We start from the raw sequence: 27,640 nt of genomic DNA, 5'->3' as shown, positions 1-27,640 counted from the left end.
TAAGGTCATATTCCTGTCACAGATCAGATAAGATCATATTTCTGTCACAGATCAGATAAGATAATTTTCCTGTCACAGATCAGATATCGTCATAGTCCTGTCACAGATTAGATGTAGTCAAACTCCTGTCACAGTTCAGATATAGTCATATTCCTGTTACAGATCAGATAAGGTCATTTTCCTGTCACAGATCAGATAAGGTCATATTTCTGTCACAGATTCGATAAAGGCATAGCCATGTCACAGATCAGATTAGGTCATACTTCTGTCACAGTTCAGATATAGTCATAGTCCTGTCACAGTTCAGGCAAGGTCTATTTCCTGTCACAGATCAGATTAGGTCACATTCCTGTCACAGATCAGAAAAGGTCATATTCCTGTCACAGATCAGATCGTCATATTATTGTCACAGATCAGATATAATCTTATTCCTGTCACAGTTCAGATATAGTCATATTCTTGTCACAGATCTGATATATGCATATTCCGGGCACAGATCAGATTATGTCATATTCCTGTCACAGATCAGATAAAGTCATGTACCTGCAACAGATCAGAAAAGGTCATATTCCAGTCACAGATCAAATAAGGTCATATTCCTATCACAGATCAGATAATGTCATATTCCTGTCACAGATCAGATAAGGTCATATTCCTGTCACAGATCAGATGTAGACATATTCCTGTCACAGATTAGATAAGATCATATTCCTGTCACAGATCAGATATAGTTATATTCCTGTCACAGAGCAGATAAGGTCAAATTCCGGTCAAAGATCAGATATAGTCATATTCCTGTCACAGATCAGATAAGATCATGTTCCTGTCACAGATCAGATAAGGTCAGTTTCCTGTCAAAGATCAGATAAGATCACAGTCTTGTCACAGATATGATAAGATCATATTCCTGTCACTGATCAGATAATATCATATTCCTGTCACAGATCAGATAAGACCATAGTCATGTCACAGATCAGAGAAGAAAATATTCCTGTGACAGATCAGATAAGGTCATACTCCGGTCACAGATCAGATATAGTCATATTCCTGTCACAGATCAGATTTTGTCATAGTCCTGTCACATATCAGATATAGTCATAGTCCTGTCACAGATCAGATATAGTCATGTTCCTGTTACAGATCAGATAAGGTAATTTTCCTGTCACAGATCAGAAAAGGTCATATTCCTGTCACAGATCAGATAAATTCATGTTCCCGTCACAGATCAGATAAGGTCATATGCCTGTCACAGATCAGGTATCGTCATATTCCTGTCACAGATCTGATATAGTCATATTTCTGTCACAGTTCAGATATAGTCATATTCCTGTTACAGATTTGATATAGTCACATTCCTGTCAGAGATCAGATACGGCCATATTCCTGTCACAGATTGGATAAGGTCATAGCCCTGTCACAGATCAGATTAGGTCATACTTCTGTCACAGATCAGATATAGTCATAGTCCTGTCACTGTTCAGGCAAGGTCTATTTCCTGTCACAGATCAGATTAGGTCATATTCCTGTCACAGATCAGATAGTCATATTCTTGTCACAGATCAGATATAATCTTATTCCTGTCACAGTTCAGATAAGGTCATGTTCCTGTCACAGTTCCGAAAAGGTCATATTCCTCTCACAGATTAGATAAGGTCATATTCTTGTCACAGTTCACATATAGTCACATCCCTGTTACAGATCAGATAAGGTCATTTTCCTGTCACAGATCAGAAAAGGTCATATTCCTGTCGCAGATCAGATAAGGTCATGTTCCTGTCACAGTTCCGAAAAGGTCATATTCCTCTCACAGATCAGATAAGGTCATATTCCTGTTACAGATTTGATATAGTCACATTCCTGTCAGAGATCAGATATAGTCATATTGCTGTCACAGATCAGATTTTGTCATATTCCTGTCACAGATCAGATGTAGTCATATTCCTGTCACAGATCAGACATAGACATATTCCTGTCACAGACCAGATATAGTCATACTCCTGTCATAGATTTGACATAGTCATATTCCTGTCAGAGATCAGATACGGTCATATTCTTGTCACCAATCAACTAAGATGATATTCCTGTAACAGATCAGATAAGACCATTTTCCTGTGACAGATCTGAAAAGGTCATATTCCGGTCACAGATCAGATTTTGTCATAGTCCTGTCACGGATCAGATATAGTCATAGTCCTGTCACAGATCAGATATAGCCATAGTCCTGTCACAATCTGATATAGTCATATTCCTGTCACTGATCAGATAAGATCATATTTCTGTCACAGATCAGATAAGATAATTTTCCTGTCACAGATCAGATATGGTCATAGTCCTGTCACAGACTAGATGTAGTCAAACTCCTGTCACAGTTCACATATAGTCATATCCCTGTTACAGATCAGATAAGGTCATATTCCTCTCACAGATCAGATAAGGTCATATTCCTGTCACAGATTTGATATAGTCACATTCCTGTCAGATATCAGATACGGTCATATTTCTGTCACAGATTCGATAAGGGCATAGCCATGTCACAGATCAAATTAGGTCATACTTCTGTCACAGATCAGATATAGTCATCGTCCTGTCACAGTTCAGGCAAGGTCTATTTCCTGTCACAGAACAGATTAGGTCATATTCCTGTCACAGATCAGATAAGGTCATATTCCTGTCACAGATCAGATCGTCATATTCTTGTCACAGATCAGATATAATCTTATTCCTGTCACAGTTCAGATATCGTCATATTCTTGTCACAGATCAGATATCGTCTTATTCCTGTCACAGATCAGATAAGGTCATATTCCTGTCACAGATCAGATATAGTCAAACACCTGTCACAGTTCAGATATAGTCATATTCCTGTTACAGATTTGATATAGTCACATTCCTGTCAGAGATCAGGTACGGCCATATTTCTGTCACAGATTGGATAAGGTCATAGCCCTGTCACAGATCAGATTAGGTCATACTTCTGTCACTGATCAGATATAGTCATAGTCCTGTCACAGTTCAGGCAAGGTCTATTTCCTGTCACAGATCAGATTAGGTCATATTCCTGTCACAGATCAGATAGTCATATTCTTGTCACAGATCAGATATAATCTTATTCCTGTCACAGTTCAGATAAGGTCATGTTCCTGTCACAGTTCCGAAAAGGTCATATTCCTCTCACAGATCAGATAAGGTCATATTCCTGTTACAGATTTGATATAGTCACATTCCTGTCAGAGATAAGATATAGTCATATTGCTGTCACAGATTAGATAATGTCATATTCCTGTCACAGATCAGATATAGTCATATCCCTGTCACAGATCAGATATAGTCCTTTTCCAATCACAGATCAGATAATGTCATATTCTTGTCACAGACCAGATATAGTCATATTCCTGTCACAGATCAGATATAGACATATTCCTGTCACAGACCAGATATAGTCATACTCCTGTCATAGATTTGATATAGTCATATTGCTGTCAGAGATCAGATACGGTCATATTCTTGTCACCGATCAGCTAAGATCATATTCCTGTAACAGATCAGATAAGACCATCTTCCTGTGACAGATCTGAAAAGGTCATATTCTGGTCACAGATCAGATTTTGTCATACTCCTGTCACGGATCAGATATAGTCATAGTCCTGTCACAGATCAGATATAGTCATATTCCTGTTACAGATCAGATAAGGTCATTTTCCTGTTACAGATCAGAAAAGGTCATATTCCTGTCACAGATCATATAAGGTCATATTCCTGTCACAGATTGGATAAGGTCATATACTTGTCACAGATCACATAAGGTCTTATTGCTGTCACAGACCAGATAAGATTATAGTCTTGTCACAGATCAGATACGATCATATTCCTGTCAGAGATCAGATTAGACCATAGTCTTATCACAGATCAGATAAGATCATATTCCTGTCACAGATCAGATAAGGTCATATTCCTGTCAAAGATCAGACAAGGTCATAAATCATCACAGGTCAGGCAAGGTCATATTCCTGTCACAGATCAGATAAGGTCATATTCCTGTCACAGATCAGATAAGGTCATATTCCTGTCACAGATCTGATATAGTCATATTCCTGTCACTGATCAGATAAGATCATATTTCTGTCACAGATCAGATAAGATAATTTTCCTGTCACAGATCAGATATCGTCATAGCCCTGTCACAGATTAGATGCAGTCAAACTCCTGTCACAGTTCACATATAGTCATATCCATGTTACAGAACAGATAAGGTCATTTTCCTGTCACAGATCAGATAAGGTCATATTCCTGTCACAGATTTGATATAGCCACATTCCTGTCAGATATCAGATACGGTCATATTTCTGTCATAGATTCGATAAGGGCATAGCCATGTCACAGATCAGATTAGGTCATACTTCTGTCACAGATCAGATATAGTCATAATCCTGTCACAGTTCAGGCAAGGTCTATTTCCTGTCACAGATCAGATAAGGTCATATTCCTGTCACAGATCAGATCGTCATATTATTGTCACAGATCAGATATAATCTTATTCCTGTCACAGTTCAGATATAGTCATATTCTTGTCACAGATCTGATGTAGGCATATTCCTGGCACAGATCAGATTATGTCATATTCCTGTCACAGATCAGATAAAGCCATGTACCTGCAACAGATCATATAAGGTCATATTCCAGTCACAGATCAAATAAGGTCATATTCCTATCACAGATCAGATAATGTCATATTCCTGTCACAGATCAGATGTAGGCATATTCCTGTCACAGATTAGATAAGATCATGTTCCTGTCACAGATCAGATATAGTTATATTCCTGTCACAGAGCAGATAAGGTCAAATTCCGGTCAAAGATCAGATATAGTCATATTCCTGTCACAGATCAGATAAGATCATGTTCCTGTCACAGATCAGATAAGGTCAGTTTCCTGTCAAAGATCAGATAAGATCACAGTCTTGTCACAGATATGATAAGATCATATTCCTGTCACTGATCAGATAAGATCATAGTCTTATCACAGATCAGAGAAGAACATATTCCTGTGACAGATCAGATAAGGTCATATTCCTGTCACAGATCAGGTTTCGTCATAGTCCTGTCACATATCAGATATAGTCATAGTCCTGTCACAGATCAGATATAGTCATATTCCTGTTACAGATCAGATAAGGTAATTTTCCTGTCACAGATCAGAAAAGGTCATATTCCTGTCACAGATCAGATAAGGTCATATACCTGTCACAGATCGGATAAGGTCATATTTCTGTCACAGATCAGATATCGTCATATTCCTGTCACAGATCAGATATAGTCAAACACCTGTCAAAGTTCAGATATAGTCATATTCCTGTCACAGATCTGATAAGGCCATATACCTGTCACAGATCAGATAAGGTCATGTGCCTGTCACATATCTGATATAGTCATATTCCTGTCACAGCTCAGATAAGGTCATATTCCTGTCACAGATCAGATAATGTCATATTCCTGTCACAGATCAGATATAGTCATATTCCTGTCACAGATCAGATATAGTCATATTCCTGTCACAGATCAGGTAAGGTCATATTCCTGTCACAGATCTGATATAGTCATATTCCTGTCACAGATCAGATATAGTCAAACACCTGTCACAGTTCAGATATAGTCATATTACAGATTTGATATAGTCACATTCCTGTCAGAGATCAGATACGGCCATATTTCTGTCACAGATTGGATAAGGTCATAGCCCTGTCGCAGATCAGATAAGGTCATACTTCTGTCACAGATCAGATATAGTCATAGTCCTGTCACAGATCAGGCAAGTCTATTTCCTGTCACAGATCAGATTCGGTCATATTCCTGTCACAGATCAGATAAGGTCATATTCCTGTCACAGATCAGATGTAGACATATTCCTGTCACAGATTAGATAAGATCATATTCCTGTCACAGATCAGATAGCCATATTCTTGTCACAGATCAGATATAATCTTATTCCTGTCACAGTTCAGATAAGGTCATGTTCCTGTCACAGTTCCGAAAAGGTCATATTCCTCTCACAGATCAGATAAGGTCATATTCCTGTTACAGATTTGATATAGTCACATTCCTGTCAGAGATCAGATACGGCCATATTTCTGTCACAGGTTGGATAAGGTCATAGCCCTGTCACAGATCAGATTAGGTCATACTTTTGTCACAGATCAGATATAGTCATAGGCCTAGAAATTCAGTATAGCCACGTTTGGGGCGCTACAGCCGGGCGGCCGCTAAAGTTTGCGCCCGGCGCAGCTTCGCGCCACCTTCACCGATATTCAGTGGCATCGCCCGAAGAGGTTGCTGCTGCGCTAAAACAGGTGATGCACGACTATCATTAGGCGCTAAGCCGGCGGCCCGGGGCGAAATCCCCGAGGGCGGGCGCAGCGCAGGTGCGGCAAGTTGCTGATTGACGGCAGACACTCTGGCGCTGGTGAGCTCTTAAAGGGGGAGGGTGGATTTGTTTGTTTGAAAGGCCGAGACTGGTGTATTTGTGTTTTTTGAAAGGCCGAGACTGCTCGATTTGTGTTTTTGGCGGGGGCTTCTCTCCATTAGTTTGTTATGTGGGAAGGGCACAGAGGTATCAAAGTAATAAATGTTCTTAAATCGCACTGTCCATGCTTTCTTTTGGAAGTCCTGGTTGCCCTGCTCGGCTGAGGGCTTGTGGAGCGGCTACATTCATCTTGTGCCACAAGCCATTCCCTGAGAGGGGGCCTAGAACCGACATTCAATAAGCCGCCGACGGGCGGCCCTTGCACTTTCTGCCTCCCTCCTGTGCTGGTCCTCCTCCTCCTCCTCCTCCTCCTCCTCCTCCTCTGGTGGTCCTCCAATGTCTGGTGGCAGTGGCTGAGTCCTGCGGATAGCCAGGTTGTGCAGCATGCAGCACACGACCACGAAATGGGAGACTCGCTCAGGCGAGTACTGTAGGGCTCCTCCGGAACGATCCAGACAGCGGAACCGTTGCTTCAGGACGCCGATTGTTTGCTCAATGAGGTTCCTGGTTGCTTGATGGCTGTCATTGTATCCCTCTTCAGCAGGGGTGCTGGGCGCACGGAGCGGGGTCATCAGCCAGGTGCACAAAGGATAGCCTTTGTCCCCGAGAAACCATCCTCGTGGGTGAGGCTGGGCCTGGAACATGTCTGCCATAGAAGTCTGGCGCAGGATGAAGGCATCGTGGCTGCTGCCTGGAATGCGGGCATTGACAGCTAGGATGATCTGCCTGTGGTCACACACCAACTGCACGTTGAGCGAATGGTAGCCCTTCCGGTTGCGGTAATCCTCGGCATGCTCTAGAGGTGCCCGCAAAGCCACATGCGTGCAGTCAATGGCGCCCTGCACCATGGGGAAGCCCGCTAATGCTGCAAAGCCCATTGCACGCTGTTGCTGCTTGACAAGGGCCATGGAGAAGGAGATGAACTGACGTCTCCTTCTGAAAAGGGCATTGGTCACCTGGTGGATGCAGCAATGTACGGCAAACTGGGAGATGTTGGAAATGTCCCCAGCAGCGGATTGGAAGGAGCCGGTGGCATAGAAGTTGAGAGACACCGTCACCTTCACTGCCACCGACAGAGACGTCCTGCTCCTCAGCTGTGGCTGCAGATCTCCGCGAAGCAGGTGGCAGATCTCTAAGAACATAAGAACATAAGAAATAGGAGCAGGAGTAGGCCAATCGGCCCCTCGAGCCTGCTCCACCATTCAATAAGATCATGGCTGATCTGATCCTAACCTCAAATCTTCTATCACTCTGCATCCACCCGAACCCATGTGACCACCGCCCTTCGGAATCGCAGCCTCCGAACACACTGCTCGTCAGACATGTTCAGATATGAGAACTGCTGGCGGTATACCCTGGGTGGGTAAGGCCTCCTTAGCCGACGCCTGTTGCCCCTTCTCCCTCTGGCCATGACTGCCACTCTCTCACGGCGTCTCTGAGCCCTTTGAATGCAATGGAGAAGCCCAACGTTTGCACCCATTGCAGCCCCCATTATATGTTTCCAATCAATGCTATGGCTCTGAAGTTAAAGACAAGTGCAAAGCTGTGGCCTGAAGCCACAAATACCTGTGCAAGTGTTGAGCCAAACCAGAAAGCTCTCTGCCTTTGTCTCTCTGCAAAGATCCGTCTCTCACAAAGAAGGAGTGTTGCAAAATGGCTGCCATTTCTACTGCAGGAGGAGTGCCCTTTAATTAGCGCCCCCCGCGCCCCGCAGCAACTGGGAACCATTCCCCTCTACCAGTCGCTAGGGGCGCCAGGAGCGCAATTAGCCGGCGCCACTGAATTTCCGGTTTGGGGCGCACAAAGGGCGTTGCATGATGAAATGACATCAGGATCTGCGCGCGCAGCTGAGCGCGCGCAAAGGCTTTGCGCCGCCGCTAAATCTTTACTGAAGTTGGGGAGAGGCGCAGATCGCGCAGCGCCCGGCCGCTAGCCGCCTAGCGCCCCACATCTCCTCCTCCTAAGGCGCTAGCGGCTGGCGCAAACAACTGAATTTCTAGGCCATAGTCCTGTCACAGTTCAGGCAAGGTCTATTTCCTGTCACAGATCAGATAAGTTCATATTCCTGTCACAGATCAGATATAGTCATATTCTTGTCACAGATCAGATTAGGTATTATCAGCCACCGATCCAATAAGGTGATATTCCTGTCACAGGTCAGATGTAGTCATAGTCCTGTAAAAGATCAGATCAGGTAATATTCCTGTCACAGATCAGATAAGGTAACTGTCCTGTCACAGATCAGATTATGTTATATTTCTGTCAGAGATCAGGCATAGTCATATTCCTGTCACAGATTTGATATAATCATATTCCTGTCAACAATCAGATAAGGTCATATTCCTCTAACAGATCAGATATAGATGTAGTCCTGTCACAGATCAGGCAAGGTCTTTTTCCTGTTACAGAGAAGATAAAATCATATTCCTGTCACAGATCAGATTAGGTCACCTTCTGGTCACAGATCAGATATAGTCAAACACCTGTCACAGTTCAGATATAGTCATATTCCTGTTACAGATTTGATATAGTCACATTCACAGAAATCACAGAAATCACAGAAACCTCACAGTACAGATAGAGGCCATTTCGGCCCATCAAGCCTGCACCGACACATATCCCACCCTATCCCCATAACCCCACGTATTTAATCCCCCTAACACTAAGGGTCAATTTTTATCATAGCCAATCAACCTAACCCCTGTCAGAGATCAGATACGGCCAAATTTCTGTCACAGATTGGATAAGGTCATAGCCCTGTCACAGATCAGAATAGGTCATGCTTCTGTCACAGATCAGATATAGTCATAGTCCTGTCACAGTTCAGGCAAGGTCTATTTCCTGTCACAGATCAGATTAGGTCATATTCCTGTCACAGATCAGATAATCATATTCTTGTCACAGATCAGATATAATCTTATTCCTGTCACAGTTCAGATAAGGTCATGTTCCTGTCACAGTTCCGAAAAGGTCATATTCCTCTCACAGATCAGATAAGGCCATATTCCTGTTACAGATTTGATATAGTCACATTCCTGTCAGAGATCAGATACGGCCATATTTCTGTCACAGATTGGATAAGGTCATAGCCCTGTCACAGATCAGATTAGGTCATACTTTTGTCACAGATCAGATATAGTCATAGTCCTGTCACAGTTCAGGCAAGGTCTATTTCCTGTCACAGATCAGATTAGGACATATTCCTGTCACAGATCAGATAAGATCATATTCCTGTCACAGTTCAGATATACTCATATTCTTGTCACAGATCAGATAAAGGCATATTCCTGGCACAGATCAGATAAGTTCATATTCCTGTCACAGATCAGATATAGTCATATTCTTGTCACAGATCAGATTAGGTATTATCAGCCACCGATCCAATAAGGTGATATTCCTGTCACAGGTCAGATGTAGTCATAGTCCTGTAAAAGATCAGATCAGGTAATACTCCTGTCACAGGTCAGATAAGGTCACTGTCCTGTCACAGAACAGATTATGTTATATTTCTGTCAGAGGTCAGGTATAGTCATATTCCTATCACAGATTTGATATAATCATATTCCTGTCACCAATCAGATAAGGTCATATTCCTCTAACAGATCAGATATAGATGTAGTCCTGTCACAGATCAGGCAAGGTCTTTTTCCTGTTACAGAGAAGATAAAATCATATTCCTGTCACAGATCAGATTAGGTCACCTTCTGGTCACAGATCAGATAAAGTCATGTACCTGCAACAGATCATATAAGGTCATATTCCAGTCACAGATCAAATAAGGTCATATTCCTATCACAGATCAGATAAGGTCATATTCCTGTCACAGATTAGATAATGTCATATTCCTGTCACTGATTAGATAAGATCATATTCCTGTCACAGATCAGATAAGACCATAGTCTTGTCACAGATCAGATAAGATCATCACAGATTAGATATAGTCATATTCCTGTCACAGATCAGACATAGTCATAGTCCTGTCACAGATCAAATATAGTCATAGCCCTGTCACAGATCAGATATAGTCATAGCCCTGTCACAGAGCAGATAAGGTCAAATTCCGGCCAAAGATCAGACTACGTCATATTCCTGTGACAGTTCAGATAAGATCATGTTCCTGTCAAAGATCAGATAAGATCAGTTTCCTGTCAAAAATCAGATAAGATCACAGTCTTGTCACAGATTTGATAAGATCATATTCCTGTCACAGATCAGGTAAGGTCATAGACTGGTCATAGGTCAGATAATATATGCCTGTCACAGATCAGATAAGACCATAGTCTTGTCACAGATCAGATAAGATCATATTCCTGTCACAGATCAGATAAGACCATAATCTTGTCACAGATCTGAAAAGGTCATATTCCTGTCACAGACCAGATATAGTCATACACCTGTCATAGATTTGATATAGTCATATTCCTGTCAGAGATCAGATATGGTCATATTCTTGTCACAGTTCAGCTAAGATCATATTCCTGTCACAGATCAGATAAGGTCATATTCCTGTCACAGATCAGATTATGTCATATTCCTGTCACAGATCAGGTCTAGTCATATTCCTGTCACAGATCCAATATAGTCATATCCCTGTCACCGATCAGATAAGGTCATATTCCTGTAACAGATTGGATATACACATAGTCTTGTCACAGATTAGGCAAGGTCTTTTTCCTTTCACCGATAAGATATAATCATATTCCTGTCACAGATTAGATTAGATCACATTCCGGTCACAGATCAGTTCCTGCAAGAGATCATATGAGGGCATATTCCTGTCACAGATCAGATAAGGTCATTTTCCTGTCACAGAGCAGATAAGTTCATGTTCCTGTCACGGATCAGATAAGGTCATATACCTGTCACCGATCAGTTAAGGTCGTATTCCTGTCACAGATCAGATATAGTCATATTCCTGTCACAGATCAGATATAGTCATATTGCTGTCACAGATTTGAAAATGTCATAATCCTGTCACAGATCAGATGTAGTCACATTCCTGTCACAGATCAGATATAGTCATATTCCAGTCACAGATCAGGTCTAGTCATATTCCTGTCACAGATCCAATATAGTCATATCCCTGTCACCGATCAGATAAGGTCATATTCCTGTAACAGATTGGATATACACATAGTCTTGTCACAGATTAGGCAAGGTCTTTTTCCTTTCACCGATAAGATATAATCATATTCCTGTCACAGATTAGATTAGATCACATTCCGGTCACAGATCAGTTCCTGCAAGAGATCATATGAGGACATATTCCTGTCACAGATCAGATAAGGTCATTTTCCTGTCACAGAGCAGATAAGTTCATGTACCTGTCACGGATCAGATAAGGTCATATACCTGTCACCGATCAGTTAAGGTCATATTCCTGTCACAGATCAGATATAGTCATATTCCTGTCACAGATCAGATATAGTCATATTGCTGTCACAGATTTGAAAATGTCATATTCCTGTCACAGATCAGATGTAGTCACATTCCTGTCACAGATCAGATATAGTCATATTCCAGTCACAGATCAGATAATGTCATATTCTTGTCACAGATCAGATATAGTCCTATTCCTGTCACAGACCAGATATAGTCATACTCCTGTCATAGATTTGGTATAGGCATATTCCTGTCAGAGATCAGATACGGTCATATTCTTGTCACCGATCAGCTAAGATCATATTCCTGTAACAGATCAGATAAGACCACCTTCCTGTGACAGATCTGATAAGGTCATATTCCGGTCACAGATCAGATTTTGTCATAGTCCTGTCACAGATCAGATATAGTCACGTTCCAGTCACAGTTGAGATATAGTGATATTCCAGTCACAGATCAGATAAGGTCAGATTCCTGGCAAAGATCAGATAACATCATAGTCTTGTCACAGATCAGATAAGATCATGTTCTTGTCACAGATCAGATAAGATCACAGTCTTGTCACAGATCAGATAAGATCATATTCCTGTCACAGATCAGATAAGACCATAGTCTTGTCACAGATCAGATAAGATCATATTCCTGTCACAGATCAGATAAGGTCATATTCTGGTCACAGATCAGATATAGTCATATTCCTGTCGCAGATCAGATAAGATAATATTCCTGTCACAGATCGGATAGAGTAATATTCCTGTCACCCATCAGATAAGGTCATATTCCTGTCATAGATCTGATATAGTCATATTCCTGTCACAGCTCAGATAAGATCATATTCCTGTCACAGATCAGATAAGGTCATATTCCTGTCACAGAGCAGATATAGTCATATTCCTCTCACAGATCAGATACGGTCATATTCCTGTCACAGATCTGATATAGTCATATTCCTGTCACAGCTCAGATAAGATCATATTCCTGTCACAGATCAGAAAACGGCATGTTCCTGTCACAAATCAGATAAAGGCTAAATCCAGTCACAGATCAGATTTAGCCATATTCCTATCACAGATCAGATACAGTCATATTCATGTCAAAGATCAGATAAGTCAACAGTCTTGTCACAGATCAGATAAGATCATATTACTGTCACAGATCAGATAAGGTCATATTCCTGTCACAGTTCTGATATAGACATATTCCTGTCAGAAATAACAACAGAAAATGCTGGAAAAACTCAGCAGGTCAGGCAACATCCGTGGAGAGAAATTTGAGTTGACGTTTCGGGTTGGACCCTTCTTCAAAACTGGAAAGAAAAGAAACTAGATCGGAGGCAGGGCTGCGATCGGACAAAAGAATAAAAGAAACAAAAGAAGTAAAAGAGATTAGAAGCTAGACGAGATGGTAATAGGCTGGGATTAGGTGTAAAGTGTACTGGCAGGGCAAAAGATAGCTGCCAGGTGTGAGAGAGAAACAAAAGGAAAGGTGGGGGGGGAAAGGACTGGAACAATTACAAGAGAAAATGAAATGGGGGCCGAGCTTATGATCTGAAATTGTTGAACTCGATATTGAGTCCGGAAGGCTGCAGACTGCCTAATCGGAAGATGAGGTGCTGTTCCTCGAGTTTACGTTGAGCTTCCGTGGAACAATACAAGAGGCCAAGGACGGTGAGGTCCGAGTGGGAATGGAGCAGTGAATTAAAATGACAGGCGACCGGAAGCTCGGGGTCACCCTTACGGACTGAACGGAGGTGTTCCGCAAAGCGGTCACCCAATCTGCGTTTGGTCTCCCCAATGTAGAGGAGACCGCATCGTGAGCAGCGAATACAGTATACTAGATTGCGAGAAGTACAAGTAAATCGCTGTTTCACCTGGAAGGGGTGTTTGGGGCCCTGGACAGTGGGAAGGGGGGAGGTATAGGGGCAGGTGTTACATCTCCTCCGCTTGCACGGGAAGGTGCCAGGCGAAGAGGAAGGGCTGTTTGGGGTGATAGAGGAGTGGACTAGGGTGTCTCAGAGGGAGCGGTCCCTGCGGAATGCTGAAAGGGGAGGGGAGGGGAAGATACGTTTGGTGGTGGGATCACTTTGGAGGTAGCGGAAATGCCGGAGGATGATCCGTTGAATGTGGAGGCTGGTGGGGTGAAAGGTGAGGACAAGGGGAACCCTATCGTGGTTCCGGGAGGGAGGGGCAGGGGTGAGGGCAGAAGTGCGGGAGATAGAACTGACACGGTCGAGGGCAGTGTCAACCACAGTAGAGGGGAATCCTCGGTTGCGGAAAAAGGAAGACATGTCTGAAGCACTGGTGTGGAAGGTGGCGTCGTCGGAGCAGATACGGCGGAGGCGGAGAAACTGGGAGAATGGAATAGAGTCCTTACAGGAAGCGGGGTGGGAGGAAGTGTAGTCCAGGTAGCTGTGGGAGTCAGTGGGCTAGTAGTAAATATTGGTCGATAACCTATCCCCAGAGATGGAGACGGAGAAGTCGAGGAAGGGAAGGGAAGAGTCCGAGATGGACCATGTGAAGGTGAGCTCTTTTTCCGCCGCCTTCGTCTCCATGCCCACTTCACTGGCCAGGAGTCTTCCCTCCGCACAACTGACCCTTTCTCCCGCTTGCAGAATTCCCGTTCTACCTGGACCCCTCCCCCTGGCCTCTTACCCTCTCTAGATCTTTTCATCGCTAACTGCCGCCGTGACATCGGCCGTCTCCATTTCTCTGCTCCCCTCACTCACTCCAACCTACCTCCCTCTGAACTTGCAGCACTCCATTCTCTTAGATCCAACCCTGACATTGTCATTAAACCCGCTGACAAGGGTGGTGCTGTTGTTGTTTGGCGTACTGACCTCTACCTAGCGGAAGCTGAACGCCAACTCTCCGACACCTCCTCCTACCTCCACCTGGACCATGACCCCACTACCGAACATCAAACCACCGTTTCCAAGACTGTCACTGACCTCATCTCCTCTGGAGATCTTCCCCCTGCTGCCACCAACCTCATAGTTCCCCAACCCCGCACAGCCCGCTTCTACCTCCTTCCCAAGATCCACAAACAGGACTGCCCTGGTAGACCCATCGTTTCAGCCTGTTCTTGCCCTACAGAACTTATCTCTTCCTATCTTGACTCTATCTTTTCTCTCCTTGTCCAGTCTCTTCCCACCTACATCCGCGACTCTTCGGACGCCCTCCGCCACTTTAACAGTTTCCAGTTTCCTGGCCCCAACCGCTTCCTTTTCACCATGGACGTACAATCCCTCTACACCTCCATCCCCCACCCGGATGGCCTGAGGGCGCTCCGCTTCTTCCTTGAACAGAGGCCCGACCAGTCCCCATCCACCACGACCCTCCTCCGCCTGGCTGAACTTGTTCTCACATTGAACAACTTCTCCTTTAACTCCACTCATTTCCTCCAAATCAAAGGTGTTGCCATGGGTACCCGCATGGGTCCTAGCTATGCCTGCCTTTTCGTGGGCTATGTGGAACAATCTTTGTTCCAGTCCTACTCGGGTCCCCTCCCTCACCTCTTTTTCCGATACATTGATGACTGTATCGGTGCCGTTTCCTGCTCTCGCCCCGAACTTGACAATTTCATTCACTTTGCCTCCAATTTCCACCCTTCCCTCACCTTCACATGGTCCATCTCGGACTCTTCCCTTCCCTTCCTCGACTTCTCCGTCTCCATCTCTGGGGATAGGTTATCGACCAATATTTACTACTAGCCCACTGACTCCCACAGCTACCTGGACTACACTTCCTCCCACCCCGCTTCCTGTAAGGACTCTATTCCATTCTCCCAGTTTCTCCGCCTCCGCCGTATCTGCTCCGACGACGCCACCTTCCACACCAGTGCTTCAGACATGTCTTCCTTTTTCCGCAACCGAGGATTCCCCTCTACTGTGGTTGACACTGCCCTCGACCGTGTCAGTTCTATCTCCCGCACTTCTGCCCTCACCCCTGCCCCTCCCTCCCGGAACCACGATAGGGTTCCCCTTGTCCTCACCTTTCACCCCACCAGCCTCCACATTCAACGGATCATCCTCCGGCATTTCCGCTACCTCCAAAGTGATCCCACCACCAAACGTATCTTCCCCTCCCCTCCCCTTTCAGCATTCCGCAGGGACCGCTCCCTCTGAGACACCCTAGTCCACTCCTCTATCACCCCAAACAGCCCTTCCTCTTCGCCTGGCACCTTCCCGTGCAAGCGGAGGAGATGTAACACCTGCCCCTATACCTCCCCCCTTCCCACTGTCCAGGGCCCCAAACACCCCTTCCAGGTGAAACAGCGATTTACTTGTACTTCTCGCAATCTAGTATACTGTATTCGCTGCTCACGATGCGGTCTCCTCTACATTGGGGAGACCAAACGCAGATTGGGTGACCGCTTTGCGGAACACCTCCGTTCAGTCCGTAAGGGTGACCCCGAGCTTCCGGTCGCTTGTCATTTTAATTCACCGCTCCATTCCCACTCGGACCTCACCGTCCTTGGCCTCTTGTATTGTTCCACGGAAGCTCAACGTAAACTCGAGGAACAGCACCTCATCTTCCGATTAGGCAGTCTGCAGCCTTCCGGACTCAATATCGAGTTCAACAATTTCAGATCATAAGCTCGGCCCCCATTTCATTTTCTCTTGTAATTGTTCCACTCCTTTTCCCCCCCCCCCTTTCCTTTTGTTTCTCTCTCACACCTGGCAGCTATCTTTTGCCCTGCCAGTACACTTTACACCTAATCCCAGCCTATTACCATCTCATCTAGCTTCTAATCTCTTTTACTTCTTTTGTTTCTTTTATTCTTTTGTCCGATCGCAGCCCTGCCTCCGATCTAGTTTCTTTTCTTTCCAGTTTTGAAGAAGGGTCCAACCCGAAACGTCAACTCAAATTTCTCTCCACGGATGTTGCCTGACCTGCTGTTTTTCCAGCATTTTCTGTTGTTATTTCGGATTTCCAACATCTGCAGCATTTTGCTATCATATTCCTGTCAGAGATCAGATGCGGTCATATTCCTGTCACAGATCAGATATAGTCATAGCCCTGTCACAGATCAGATATAGTCATATTCCTGTCACAAATCAGATAAGGTCATATTCCAGTCACAGACAATTTAAGGTCATATTCCTGTCACATATTAGATAAGATCATATTCCTGTCAGAGATCCTATAAGGTCATATTCCTGTTACAGATCAGATGTTATTTTCCTGTTCCAGATCAGAAAATGTCATATTCCAGTAACAGATCCGATTCAGTCAATTTCTTGTCACAGATCAGATAAGATCATAGTCATATCACAGGTCTAAGAAGTCACACAACACCAGGTTATAGTCCAACAGTTTTATTTGAAATCACAAGCTTTCGGAGCGCTGCTCCTTCGTCAGGTGAAGGAGCAGCGCTCCAAAAGCTTGTGATTTCAAATAATACTGTTGGACTATAACCTGGTGTTGTGTGACTTCTTACATAATCACAGATCAGATAAGATCATATTCCAGTCACAGATCAGATAAGACCACAGTCTTGTCACAGATCAGGTAAGATGATATTCCTGTCACAGATCAGTTAAGGTCATATTCCGGTCACAGATCAGATAAGGTCACATTGCTGTCAAAGATCAGACAAGGTCATATTCCTGTCAAAAATCAAATATAGTAATATTCCTGTCACACATCAGATAAGGTCATATTCCTATCACAGATCAGATAAGATCATATTCCTGTCACAGATCAGATATCGTCATAGTCCTGTCACACCTCAGATAAGATAATGGCCCAGAAATTCGGGTGTCCACGGGTGAGTACGCACGTGGTACTCACCCATACGCCCAACGGAAGTGCCGATTTTGTGCATGCACTGCGCATGCGCGGGAAACCGGAACGTCCGTTCCCTTAAAGGAAAGGGTTCAGGGGTCGAACGCGTACGCCGGAGAGGCAGCGCGTGCGCATGGAACTTACGTTTTTCTTTGCAGGATTCTCCGGGAGGGTAAGAATCCAGGAGTTACACATATAAAAAGCAGGCGCAAGGCCTGCTTTTAACAAGGTAAGTGGTGAATTAATTAAAATTAAAACATTTTTTCCACAGGTTCATTATTTTAAAATACTTTAAAGAAAGGTAAGTTTATTTTTAGCCCTGTTAGAAAATGTAATTAATTTTTTCAAAAATTTAAATTATTGTTTCAAATAATTATTTTATGTAATTTATAGTTTTTTTTTAAGGTGATTTTTTGTTAAAATTTATTTGAAGTTTTAGTGATGTTTTGGGGCTTACAGTATTTATAGTTTTGACAGCTCTTCCTGTCAATTTTATGAATGGGCATTTCACTCCTACCATTGGCTCTCCATGGCCCATGTGATCCCAGGGGATGCATCAAACTAACTGCGCCCCTGGGATACGCAAGCACTGTGTGCCGGCAGTTGGAGGAGGCCCAGGATCGGAATCACACGCGGACCCACAGCTCAACAGCCGGAGCACTGGGTAAGTGCAAGTCAGAGGCTTGCACCCATGGGAATCCTCCGACCTGAATTTCTGGGCCATTATTCCTGTCACAGGTCAGATAAGGTCATATTCCTGTTACAGTTCAGATGTCATCATAGTCCTGTCAGAGATCAGATGTGCTCATATTCCTGTTACAGATCAGATAAGGTCATTTCCCTGTCACAGATCAGAAAAGGTCATATTCCAGTCACAGATCAGATAAGGTCATGTTCCTGTCACAGATCAGATAAGGTCATGTTCCTGTCACAGATCAGATAAGGTCATGTTCCTGTCACAGATCAGCTATAGTCAAAATTCAGTCACAAATCAGATAATGTCATATGCCAGTCACAGATCAGATAAGGTCATGTTCCTGTCACAGATCAGGTAAGGTCATATTCCTGTCACAGATCAGATATAGTCATCTACCTGTCACAGATCAGATATAATCATATTCCTGTCACAGATCAGGTAAGATCATAGTTTTGTCACAGATCCGATAAGATCATATTCCTGTCACAGATCAGATAAGGTCATATTCCAGTCAAAGATCAGACAAGGTCATATTCCTGTCTCAGATCAGATAAGATCATATTCCTGTCACAGACCAGATATAGTAATATTCCTGTCACACATCAGATAATGTCATATTCCTGTCACAGATCAGATAAGGTCAGGTTCCTGTCACAGGTCAGAAAAGGTCATATTCCTATCATAGATCAGAAAAGGGCTAAATCCTGTCACAGATCAGATATAGTCATATTCATGTCCAAGATCAGATAAGACCACAGTCTTGTCACAGATAAGATAAGGTCATATTCTGGTCACAGATAAGGCAGGGTCATCTTGCTGTCGCATATCAGCTAAGATCATATTCCTGTCTGAGATCATATAAGGTCATATTCCTGTTACAGCTCAGATAAGATCATATTCCTGTCACAGATCAGATATCGTCATATTCCTGTTACAGATGAGATATAGTCACATTCCTGTCAAAGCTCAGATAAGATCATATTCCAGTTACAGATCAGAGAAGGTCTTATTCTTGTCACAGATCAGATAAGATCACATTTCTGTCACAGATTAGATAAGGTCATATTCCTGTCACAGATCAGACAAGGTCATACTCCTGTAACAGATCAGATAAGATCATATTCCTGTCAGAGGTCAGATATAGTAATATTCATGTCACAGACCAGATAAGGTCATGTTCCTGTCACAGGTCAGATAAGACCATCTTCCTGTGACAGATCTGATAAGGTCATATTCTGGTCACAGATCAGATTTTGTCATAGTCCTGTCACAGATCAGATATAGTCACGTCCCAGTCACAGTTGAGATATAGTCATATTCCAGTCACAGATCAGATAAGGTCAGATTCCTGGCAAAGATCAGATAACATCATAGCCTTGTCACAGATCAGATAAGATCATAGTCTTGTCACAGATCAGATAAAATTATGTTCCTGTCACAGATCAGATAAGGTCAGTTTCCTGTCAAAGATCAGATAAGATCACAGTCTTGTCACAGATCAGATAAGATCATATTCCTGTCATAGATCACATAAGGTCATATTCTGGTCAAAAATCAGATATAGTCATATTCCTGTCACAGATCAGATAAGATCATATTCCAGTCTCAGATCAGATAAGATCATATTCCTGTCACAGATCGGATATAGTAATATTCCTGTCACAGATCAGATAAGATCATATTCCAGTCTCAGATCAGATAAGGTCATATTCCTGTCACAGATGAGATAAGGTCATATTCAAGTCACAGATCAGATAAGGTCATATTCTGGTCACAGATCAGATATAGTCATATTCCTATCACAGATCAGATATAGTCATAATCTGGTCAGAGTTCAGATAAGAACAGAGTCTTGCCACTGATCAGATAAGGTCATATTCCTGTCACAGATCCGATATAATCATATTCCTGTCACCGATCAGGTAAGGTCATATTCCTGTCACCGATAAGATATAATAATATTCCTGTCGCAGATTAGATTAGGTCACATTCCTGTCACAGTTCAGATAAGGTCATATTCCAGTCACAGATCAGATAAGGTCATATTTCTGTCACAAATTAGATATACCCATAGTCCTGTCACAGATCAGATATAGTCATATTCCTGTCACAGACCAGATATATTCATACCCCTGTCATAGATTTGATGCAGTCATATTCCTGCCAGAGATCAGATACGGTCATATTCTTGTCACAGATCAGCTAAGAACATATTCCTGTAACAGATCAGATAAGGTCATATTCCGGCCACAGATCAGATATAGTCATATTCCTGTCACAGGTCAGATTTCATCATAGATGTCACAGATCAGATATAGTCATACTCCTGTCGCAGATCAGATAAGTTCATGTTCCTGTCACAGATCAGATAAGGTCATATACCTGTCACAGATCAGATAAGGTCATATTCCTGTCACAGATCAGATATATCATATTCCTGTCACAGATCAGATATAGTCATATTCCAGTCACAGACCAGATAATGTCATATTCTTGTCACAGATCAGATATAGTCATACTCCTGTCATAGATTTGATATAGTCATATTCCTGTCAGAGATCAGATACGGTCATATTCTTGTCACCGATCAGCTAAGATCTTATTCCTGTTACAGATCAGATAAGACCATTTTTCTGTGACAGATCTGATAAGGTCATATTCCAGTCACAGATCAGATTTTGTCATAGTCCTGTCACAGAGCAGATATAGTCATATTCCATTCACAATTGAGATATAGTCATATTCCAGTCACAAATCAGATAAGGTCAGATTCCTGTCAAAGATCAGATAAGATCATAGTCTTGTCACAGATCAGTTAAGATCATGTTCCTGTCACAGATCAGAGAAGAACATAGTCTTGTCACTGATCAGATAAGATTAATATCCTGTCACAGATCAGATAAGGTCAATTTCCTGTCAAAGATCAGATAAGATCACAGTCTTGTCACAGATGAGATAAGTTCATATTCCTGTCACAGATCAGATATAGTAATATTCCTGTCACCGATCAGATATAGACATATCCCTGTCACAGATCAGATAAGGTCATATTCCTGTCACAGATCTGCTACAGTCATATTCCTGTCACAGCTCAGATAAGATCATTTTCCTGTCACTGATCAGATAAGGTCATATTCCTGTCACAGATCAGATAAGGTCTTATTCCTGTCACAGATCTGATATAGTCATATTCCTGTCACAGCTCAGATAAGATCATAAGAGCATCGGCGGCAGTTGAAACCGGTGGCAGTGAGTGAGGAGCAGCCCGACTAGAGCGGGCCTTGTGGGAACACAGCATCGGCGGCAGTTCAAACCGGTGGCAGTGAGTCAGGACCAGCCCGACTAGAGCGGGCCTTGTGGGAACACAGCATCGGCGGCAGTTCAAACTGGTGGCAGTGAGTCAGGAGCAGCCCGACTAGAGCGGGCCTGTGTGGGAACACTGAGCATCGGCGGCAGTTCAAACCGGTGGCAGTGAGTCAGGAGCAGCCCGACTAGAGCGGGCCTGTGTGGGAACACAGCATCGGCGGCAGTTCAAACCGGTGGCAGTGAGTCAGGAGCAGCCCGGCCAGAGCGGGCCTGTGTGGGAACACAGCATCGGCGGCAGTTCAAACCGGTGGCAGTGAGTCAGGAGCAGCCCGACTAGAGCGGGCCTGTATGGGAACACAGCATCGGCGGCAGTTCAAACCGGTGGCAGTGAGTCAGGAGCAGCCCGACTAGAGCGGGCCTGTGTGGGAACACAACATCGGCGGCAGTTACATCGGTGGCAGTGAGTCAGGAACAGCCCGACTAGAGTGGGCCTGTGTGGGAACACAGCATCGGCGGCAGTTCAAACCGGTGGCAGTGAGTGAGGAGCAGCCCGACTAGAGCGGGCCTTGTGGGAACACAGCATCGGCGGCAGTTCAAACCGGTGGCAGTGAGTCAGGAGCAGCCCGGCTAGAGCGGGCCTGTGTGGGAACACTGAGCATCGGTGGCAGTTCAAACCGGTGGCAGTGAGTCAGGACCAGCCCGACCAGAGCGGGCCTGTGTGGGAACACAGCAGCGGCGGCAGTTCAAACCGGTGGCAGTGAGTCAGGAGCAGCCCGGCCAGAGCGGGCCTGTATGGGAACACAGCATCGGCGGCAGTTCAAACCGGTGGCAGTGAGTCAGGAGCAGCCCGACGAGAGCGGGCCTGTGTGGGAACACAGCATCGGCGGCAGTTCAAACCGGTGGCAGTGAGTCAGGGACAGCCCGACTAGAGCGGGCCTGTGTGGGAACACAGCATCGGCGGCAGTTACACCGGTGGCAGTGAGTCAGGAGCAGCATACCAGTTCAACAGCAGTGGAGAGAGGTAAAAAGTAATCAAAGTGTGACGTCACCAGGAAGCAGGTAAGTGATTGGTTGGTGAGTATATCTCTTTTTTTTAAACTTTAACTCTGGTTTATAGTTTCTAAGGTCTCTCTGGTGTAGCAGGGACTGTTGGTAAATCAGTTAACTGTAGTGTAATTAGTGGGATTGATTGATTTAATTTAAATTCAATTAATTAAAGGGTAAGTCATGGCAGGACAGCCGGGCCCCGTGATCTGCTCCTCCTGCGATATGTGGGAACTCAGGGACACTTCCGGTGTCCCTGACAACTACATGTGCAGGAAGTGCATCCAGCTGCAGCTGCTGACAGACCACATTGCGGCGCTGGAGCTGCGATTGGACACATACTGGAGCATTCACGATGCTCAGGACAACGTGAATAGCACATTTACGGAGTTGGACACACCGCAGGTAGAGGTTGGACAGGAAGAAAGGGAATGGGTGACCAACAGGCAGAGTACTAGGCGCAGGCAGGTAGTGCAGGGGTCCCCTGTGGCCATCCCCCTCTCCAACAGATACACCACTTTGAGTACTGTTGGGGGGATGGCTTATCAGAGGAAGGCAGCAGCAGCCAACTTCCTGGCACCAGGGGTGGTTCTGCTGCACAGAATGGGAGGAAAAAGAGGGGTAGAGCTATAGTAATAGGGGATTCAATTGTAAGGGGAATAGATAGGCATTTCTGCGGCCGCAAACGAGACTCCAGGATGGTGTGTTGCCTCCCTGGTGTAAGGGTTAAGGATGTCTCCGAGCGACTCCAGAACACCTTGGAAGGGGAGGGTGAAGAGCCAGTTGTCGTGGTGCATATAGGCACCAACGATATAGGTAAAAAGCGGGATGAGGTCCTAAAAGCGGAGTATAGGGAGTTAGGAGATAAATTAAAAAACAGGACCTCAAAGGTAGTAATCTCAGGATTGCAACCAGTGCCACATGCTAGTCAGAGTAGAAATAGAAGGATACTTCAGATGAATACGTGGCTAGAGGAATGGTGCCAGGGGGAGGGATTCAAGTTCCTGGGACATTGGAACCGGTTCTGGGGGAGGTGGGACCAGTTCAAACCGGACGGTCTGCACCTGGGCAGGGCTGGAACCAATGTCCTAGGGGGAGTGTTTGCTAGTGCTGTGGGGGAGGGTTTAAACTAAAATGGCAGGGGGTTGGGAACCTGAGCAGGGAGACAGAGGAAAGGGAAACAAGGATAAAAGCAAAAGATAGGAAGGAGAAAAGCAAAAGTGGCAGTCAGAGAAACCAACGGTTTAAATCAAACATGGCCACAGTAAATAATAATTCTAATAGGTCTAAGAGCATTAAAAAAACAATCCTGAAGGCTTTGTGTCTTAATGCAAGGAGCATTTGTAATAAGGTGGATGAATTGGCTGCGCAAATAGAAGTAAACAAATACGATTTGGTTGGGATTACGGAAACATGGCTCAAGGAAGGCCAGGACTGGGAACTCAACATCCAGGGTTTTTCGATATTCAGGAAAGATAGGCAAAAAGGAAAGGGAGGTGGGGTAGCATTACTGGTTAAAGAAGGGATTAACACAATTGTAAAGAAGGATATTAGCTCTGATGAGGTGGAATCTGTATGGGTAGAATTGAGAAATACAAAGGGGAAAAAAACGTTAGTGGGAGTGGTGTATAGACCTCCAAACAGTAAGGTGGAGGTTGGGGATGGCATTCAAAGAAAAATTAAAGAAGCGTGCAATAAGGGCACAGCAGTCATCATGGGTGACTTTAATCTACATATAGATTGGGCCAACCAAATGAGTAACAATACTGTGGAGGAGGAATTCCTGGAGTGTATATGGGATGGTTTCCTGGACCAATATGTCAAGGAACCAACCAGAGATCAGGCCATCTTAGACTGGGTATTATGTAACGAGAAAGGATTAATTAGCAATTTGTTGTACGAGGCCCCTTGGGTCGGAGCGATCATAATATGATCGAATTCTTCATTAAGATGGAGAATGAAGTAGTTGACTCAGAGACAAGGGTCCTCAATTTAAATAAAGGAAACTATGATGGTCTGAGGAGCGAGTTGGGTAGGATTGATTGGGGAATGGCACTCAAAGGGTTGACGGTGGATAGGCAATGGCAAACATTCAAAGACCGAATGGATGAACTACAGAATTTGTTCATCCCAGTTTGGCATAAAAATAAAACAAAAAAGGTGACCCAACCGTGGCTAATAAGGGAAATTAGGGATAGCATAAGTTCCAAGGAGAGGGCATATAAATTGGCCAGAAAAAGCAATAACCCTGAGGATTGGGGGCAGTTTAGGATTCAACAAAGGAGGACAAAGGGATTAATTAAGAAAGGGAAAATAGAATATGAGAGAAAGCTTGCAGAGAACATAAAAACTGACTCTAAAAGCTTTTATAGATATGTGAAGAGAAAAAGATTGGTGAAGTCAAGCGTAGGTCCCTTGCAGTCAGAATCGGGGGAATTTATAATGGGGAACAAAGAAATGGCAGACCAACTAAATACATATTTTGGTTCTGTCTTCACAAAAGAGGACACAAATAACCTCCCAGAGATGCCGGGGAACATAGGGTCTGATGCAAGGGTGGAACTGAAAGAAATCAGTATTTGTAGGGAAATGGTGTTAGGGAAATTGATGGGACTGAAGGCCGATAAATCCCCAGGGCCTGATAATCTACATCCCAGGGTACTTAAGGAAGTGGCCCTAGAAATAGTAGATGCATTGCTGGTCATCTTCCAGAACTCGATAGACTCTGGAACGGTACCCATGGATTGGCGGGTAGCTAATGTTATCCCACTATTCAAAAAAGGTGGTAGAGAAAAGGCGGGGAATTATAGACCCGTAAGCTTGACATCGGTAGTGGGGAAAATGCTAGAGTCTATTATAAAAGATGTAATAACAGAGCACTTGGAAATCAGTGACTGGATCGGACAAAGTCAACATGGATTTACAAAAGGTAAATCATGCTTGACTAATCTACTGGAATTTTTTGAGGATGTAACTGGTAAAATAGATAAGGGAGAACCAGTGGATGTGGTGTATTTGGACTTTCAGAAGGCTTTCGATAAGGTCCCGCATAAGAGATTAGCGTGCAAAATTAAGGCACATGGGATTGGGGGCAAGGTATTGACTTGGATAGAGAACTGGTTGGCGGACAGAAAGCAAAGAGTTGGAATAAACATGTCGTTTTCCGAGTGGCAGGCAGTGACTAGTGGGGTACCGCAAGGATCGGTCCTAGGACCCCAGCTGTTCACAATATATATTAATGATCTGGACGAGGGAATTGGATGTAATATCTCCAAATTTGCAGATGACACAAAGCTGGGGGGGAGGGTATGCTGTGAGGAGGATGTCGTGAAACTCCAGCACGATTTGGACAGGTTGAGTGATTGGGCAGAAACATGGCAAATGCACTATAATGTGGATAAATGTGAGGTTATCCACTTTGGTGGCAAAAACAGGAAGGCAGATTATTATTTGAATGGTAATAGTTTGGGAGAAGGGGAAGTGCAAAGAGACCTGGGTGTTCTTGTACACCAATCGCTGAAGGTAAGCATGCAGGTGCAGCAGGCAGTTAAGAAGGCAAATGGTATGTTGGCCTTCGTAGCAAGAGGGTTCGAGTACAAGAACAAGGATGTCTTGCTACAGTTGTACAGGGCCTTGGTGAGACCACACCTTGAGTATTGTGTGCAGTTTTGGTCGCCTTACCTGAGGAAGGACGTTCTTGCCATGGAAGGAGTGCAGCGAAGATTCACCAGGCTGATACCTGGGATGGCAGGAATGACGTATGAGGAGAGATTGTGTCGATTGGGCTTATACTCACTGGAGTTTAGAAGATTGAGAGGGGATCTCATCGAAACCTATAAAATTCTGTCAGACCTGGACAGACTAGATGCAGGAAGGATGTTTCTGATGGCCAGGGAGTCCATAACCAGGGGTCATAGTCTAAGGATAAGGGGTAAGCCATTTAGGACTGAAATGAGGTGGAATTTCTTCACCCAGAGAGTGGGGAACCTGTGGAATTCTCTGCCGCAGAGGGCGGTGGAGGCCAGTTCAGTAAGTATATTCAAGAAAGAGTTGGATATATTTCTTAAGGCTAAAGGGATCAAGGGATATGGGGAGAAGGCAGGGACCAGGTACTGAATTTGTATGATCAGCCATGATCTCATTGAATGGCGGAGCAGGCTCGAAGGGCCGAATGGCCTACTCCTGCTCCTATCTTCTATGTATCTATGTATCTATATTCCTGTCACAGATCAGAAAACGGCATGTTCCTGTCACAAATCAGATAAAGGCTATATCCGGTCACAGATCAGATATAGCCATATTCCTATCACAGATCAGATACAGTCATATTCATGTCAAAGATCAGATAAGACCACAGTCTTGTCACAGATCAGATAAGATCATATTACTGTTACAGATCAGATAAGTTCATATTCCTGTCACAGATCTGATATAGACATATTCCTGTCAGAGATCAGATGCGGTCATATTCCTGTCACAGATCAGATATAGTCATAGCCCTGTCACAGATCAGATATAGTCATATTCCTGTCACAAATCAGATACGGTCATATTCCGGTCACAGATAAGTTAAGGTCATATTCCTGTCACATATTAGATAAGATCATATTCCTGTCAGAGTTCCTATAAGGTCATATTCCTGTTACAGATCAGATGAGGTCATTTTCTTGTTCCAGATCAGAAAAGGTCATATTCCATAAACAGATCCTATTCAGTCAATTTCCTGTCACAGATCAGATAAGATCATAGTCTTAACACAGATCTAAGAAGTCAAAGAACACCAAGCTATAGTCCAACAGTTTTATTTGAAATCACAAGCATTCGGAGCGCTGCTCCTTCATCAGGTGAAGGAGCAGCGCTCCGAAAGCTTGTGATTTCAAATAAAACTGTTGGACTATAACCTGGTGTT

Source organism: Somniosus microcephalus, chromosome 2, assembly GCF_052327205.1.
Source record: "Somniosus microcephalus isolate GS21.2 chromosome 2, FLI_Smic_1.0, whole genome shotgun sequence".
NCBI lineage: Eukaryota > Metazoa > Chordata > Chondrichthyes > Squaliformes > Somniosidae > Somniosus > Somniosus microcephalus.
The sequence above is the reverse complement of the archived record's forward strand: the minus strand, read 5'-3'. Positions refer to the sequence as shown.